The following is a 5413-nucleotide window of genomic DNA, read 5'->3' as shown; positions in this document are numbered from 1 at the left end:
ATGTCAAAGAAATAAACTTCCCTCCAATTTAATGAAGCTTGCATTTAACTGAAACTTTTCTACCCTAACTTTCAGCAAGTCTTTGAAGCCCTTGCAGAGACATGCATACCCAGAAGCTAAGGCACACTCAAGTTCCTTGCCGTAGGAGATAGGCAACGTGACTCGATTCTGTTCAAATTTTGAATGGTTCTGATTATTTTCACCATGCCTTAAACTTTGATTTTGATTTTTCTAACCTGTCCTCTGTCCTTTGTTAATCTGTCACAAAAAGCCAGCATTAGAGTGCATTAGAGCATGACTCTCGAGACCAGGGTTCAAGAGCTTCCCAGACTCAGAAACCCACTGGGAAACCTTGGACAAGCCACACTCTCCTAGCCTCGAAGGAAGGCAAAGGAAAACCCCTTCTGAAGAAATCTGGCCAAGAAAATACCACACTATTTTGCCTTAGGGTTGCCATACAAATGACTTGAAGAAATAGCAACCATCTGCCCCTGGAACTATTCTTTTTCTGGAAGTTACCCATAAACTGAAAACTTAAAATGAAAGGACCATATCCTTTGTCATCCTGACTGCAAAAAGCATTAGTAATTATTAGTTAGTGCTGGGTGAAGGACTAAACTACATGTGATGTTCAAAGCATCTTTGCATTTAGTGTGCCAGTTTTTACAAATGCAAATAATATCAACCAGGGTATATGCATCTTGATGATCATCAGCAAGGAGGACAAAATGACTCCTGTTTCCATGAAAATTTGGAGAAAGGGAAACTGCTCTTTGCACGAGGAGGAAATCTTCCATGAGTTTCAAAGCAGGGGTTTTCCTCTGAACTCAACAAAAAAAGGAAGGATTAAATTCCTATTCCCTTTGTGCTGCAACTCTGTTAATAATCAATTATCTCCTTCTCAGTGATACTGTTTACAGTTTTAAACCTGTTAATTTATCTGTGAGCTCTCTCCATTGCTGCGGGATAGTTAACTTGACACCATCTAACAACTGATGGTAAATGAACACAAGTTATTTCAAAACATCTAAAGTCCCAGATAATAAGTTCAGACTATAGAGCTGAAACTCACCTGCATTTCCTCCCAGTTCTTCCAGCTCCTAAATGTTTAAATGTACTCCAAGTCACAGTAAGGGTATATCTTATCTTTTATGTTTAATCCCAAATAGATACACACCAAAAAACCAGGTTTATCACTGGGGAACAAATAAAAAGAGACTACTGCTAATGAGAGTTTCTTTAGAAGAGGGATTATAAAAGGCTGATTTACATTATGAAAAACAGCATCAACCTTCAAAGACTCTGTCACTTATAATATTGTCAGCATATTTTGACAAATCTTCCTCTGGGAGTTAAGAACAACCTCTTTCCTAAAGAACAAGAAATCTATTTTCTGTTGTAACAATTCCCAAAAGCAGAACCACAAAGAGTTTGTACACTGTGTGACCATCCCCATTGCTGAGACATAACACATCTAGCATGATGACTTGGTGGACTCAGTGGAAATGGGCAAAGGTTTGCAATGTGTATTAGTAGCTGTGTAGGTTAGACTAGTTGGCCACTACTAGAGTAAGCAAATAGGCTTGAATTCTATTGGGACATTATAGTTGTCCCTCAACATTTGTGGTTTTGACCTTTGTAGATTTGAAAAAGCTAGAGATATCCAGAGAGAACACCTCTCTAGGGGTCTCTGGGTTCTCTGATGTAATTCTGTAGTCAGCTTCCAGTGGAAATTAGCCGTAGAGTCATGCAAAGAGACTTAAAAATGTCTAGAGAGGTGTCCTCTCAGATTTTAAAAAATAGCAATTTCTGTATATATGGTTTTCCTTTTCATGGGAGTCTTGTGCCCCTAACCCCAGTGAATGTGCAGGACTGACTTTAAGTAAAAGTAAAGGTTTCCCCTGACATTAAGTCCAGTTGTGTCCGACTCTGGGGGTTGGTGCTCATCTCCATTTCTAAGCCAAAGAGCCAGCGTTGTCCGTAGACACCTCCAAGGTCATGTGGACGGCATGACAGCATGGAGTGGACTTACTTTAGATTAGCATAAATATAGTGCATTCTCAGAGGTATGTCAGTGCAGCCCCAAGTGTAATCAATCATTTTGCAACCCCACTAAAATTGTTCAGGGCACCTGATCCTGTCTGATCCTGGAAGCTAAGCAGAATCAGTCCTGGTTAGCACTTAAATGGAAGACCTGTAATGAATGCTAGGTGCTGTAGGCTACCCTTCAGAGGTAAAATCACCTCTGAGTATTCCTTGCCAAAGAAAATCCTACAAAACCTATGAGGTCACCACAAGTCAACAGGTGACTTGAAGGCACAGAGAGGGTCAGTTGTTACACAGTGTAAATAGGCATGTAAGTCTGAGCTACAGTGTAACTACACTACTGTATATTTATTTATGGTACATCAAAAGCATATAGCAAGTTTGACAAAAGTGCCAACTATATTGAGGCTCCCTGACACACTCTAAAAGTTCATAGACTCTCTTTTTAAAATTATAACTTGGAGGCAATTCTTGTTCTCAAATTGCCCCAAACAGGCCAACACAGAGTTGCCTACTTGCAGTTTAGGAAATTGCTGAGTATCAGTCAAAACAGAAATGAGAAATAATGCAACAGCATTTCAAGGTTGCATAGGAACAACCCATGTCTTCTCTGTAGTACCTTAGCCAACGAATCCATTCATTTCAGTACAAATACAACTGCTAATTTTCCCAGTATCCCTCAGTCATAATCAGTAAGTGACATTAAGAACAAAAATGCCTTGCTTGCTTTACAGAGCATATTCTCATCAGTTATTCAGAATAAAATATACTTATTTGAGACCAAATGTCTCTCTAACTCAATTCCTTACAAATGGATTACTGCCATGAAATTTGATGGGATGGATCGCTGTTAATTTAATGGGGTGGCTCCTGAGTAATTTTGTGGTGGTGATATGTTCTTTCACAACTGGTGTTTTGATTCACACTCCCGGGACTTTAGCATTTTGATGAGAAAGGAGAGAAAGCAGTGAGGGGAGGGAGTGCTCTCTGACTGCAATGTATGATACGGCCACTTTGGATTCTTTCTGATCCAAGGAAGATATTAACCTACATCAGTGGTTCTCAATGTTCCCCCGATGTTTTGGCCTTCAACTCCCAGAAATCCTAACAGCTGGTAAACTGGCTGGGATTTCTGGGAGTTCTACGCCAAAACACCTGGGGACCCACAGGTTGAGAAACACTGACCTAGATCCAATTATTGTTACCAATTTAAATACAAACACTAAATCAATGGGGACCTGGTAACTCAAAATCTGTGTCTAAGTCCCTTTGATTCAATGAGTCTGCTTAGTCGGTACTAAAAATTGGATTCAGGCTGTAGTGACTAATCAGTTCCCTCTGGCTAAATCCAGGACAAAAATAATTAGCTATAAAAGCAAGACTCGTGTTCTCAAATGTGTCACTTCTAGTTTTTGTTGGGAAGCTTAGCACAGCTTCAGGGATACTTTCTGCTTCATTATATTCCTATCTGGGGGCATTTTGAATGTGCCGTGCTAGTTAACCTATTCTGATTCTACAAATTTTCTTTACTTTATTTTTATTTTATTTTTATTCTTTCTTAATGCATCAAACTCTTACCTTGTTATTTTCTATGGCAACTCTGTCCGTACAGAAAAAGGGACTGTTTATGGGTGCCCAGTCCTCAGGAAGCCAGATGAGTAAGCTTCAAGTACTCTTTTAATAGAAATATCTTAATGCAGTTGGACCTCCTTCTATATCCATGAATTCTGTATCCACAGATTCCACTATACACTGCTTGAAAATGTTCCTCTCCAAAAGTAAACCTTGCTTTTGCCAATGTATATAAGGGGCAACATTAAATTATACCATCGTATATAATGAGAGTTGAGCATCCATGGGTTTTGGTATCTACAGGGAGTCCTAGAACCAAACCTCAATAGATAGGACCCAATGTGTGTGTGTGTGTGTATAGGTTGTTAGAACTCAGAGTTGGGTGTTAGGAAACTCTAATGAAAAGAACATTGGAAGACAAGAAAAATCTTTATTATTCATAAATTATTTTGTGCCAAATTTACATTTGTGTGGGGATGGGGGGAGTTTTCCTTAGGAAACAGATTTTTTTTCAGAAATGTGAATTTCATACCATGAGCCCAGAAATGCAGTGCTTTTTGTGCTAAAAATAATATTTTTGAGTATAAGCAATCCCAATCCATGCAATTTTTGCAGACATTCTAACAACGTATCTGCTTCCTTCAATAAAATATGTGAAGAACTACATCCTTAGACTCTCATGAAATGTTGAAAGGCCTTTTTTCCCTGTGAAATCTGTCACCAACTCCTGAAATTTATGCGAGAGACACGCAAATATGCATATCTAAAGAGAGTAAAGTAACTGGAAGTGGAAGTATTTGATATTCCTCCTTCCCCGGCATATTTTCAAATCTCCAGGCCGACTTGGAAATTAAACATTTTTTCTTCAGATCTTTTGAAGGACAAATATTACCAATTAATCCAGTAGTATATTTACTGCAATGTTTTGGTTTCAGGCTCAGTTTCCCATCTCCACTTCCCACCCAGCACCTTGGCCAGATACAAAGTTAGCTGTCTCATTCAACATATGCTCTCTCACCAGACTTTTGTAGGTGCTCAGTGCTATTCTAGGCTCATGGACATTTTACCCTAAATGACAACATAAAAATCTGTAAGTAAATAAAATAAAATAAATTATTCCAAGGACATAAATGATAAACTTTGTGTTAAAATAAAGCTGGAAATAATTGCAAGGAAATGTGTAAATCAGTGGCCCTGAAAAAACAAAAATCTTTCAGCCTGATATATACAAAAGCAGTTGAGAGCTGAATAAACAGATTAGCTAATGCTCTGCGTCCAGTGTATCTTAGTTTGAAATAAGAGAAAGTACTGCATACCCTGAAGCTATAAGCTGTTCACAATATATGTATGTGTGTTGCTTTCCTATATTCTTTTTTTTTTTTTTAAAGAGAGAGAGAGAGAGAGAGAGAGAGAATCCATTAACTTTTTTTCCTTTTATCACTCTAAGTATAGCTATCGGGATTGATGCATTTTTTAAAATGTTGAAGACTGCCATCAGTTTCTAAATTCTACTGTATCGAGAAGAATCTACCATTTGAATATCCACTAACACTTCCCAGACAAAACTGGGGCACTTTAAGAGGCCATGACAATGCAACCATGTAACAACAACCCTTGCCTCCATCACATCCCTGCTGGCTATGTACCCATTTGAGATGCTATGGGCCAGGACACCAAGGTGCTTGTTTATAAAGCTATTGTCCTCCCAACCCTTTTATATGCCTGTGAAGCATGGACCATCTACAGACGTCACACTCAATTGCTGGAATGGCTCCATCAGCATTGCCTCTGAAAA

The sequence above is a fragment of the Anolis carolinensis genome, chromosome 4 (genome assembly GCF_035594765.1).
Source record: "Anolis carolinensis isolate JA03-04 chromosome 4, rAnoCar3.1.pri, whole genome shotgun sequence".
NCBI classification, from domain to species: domain Eukaryota; kingdom Metazoa; phylum Chordata; class Lepidosauria; order Squamata; family Dactyloidae; genus Anolis; species Anolis carolinensis.
This window is presented reverse-complemented; position numbering follows the sequence as displayed.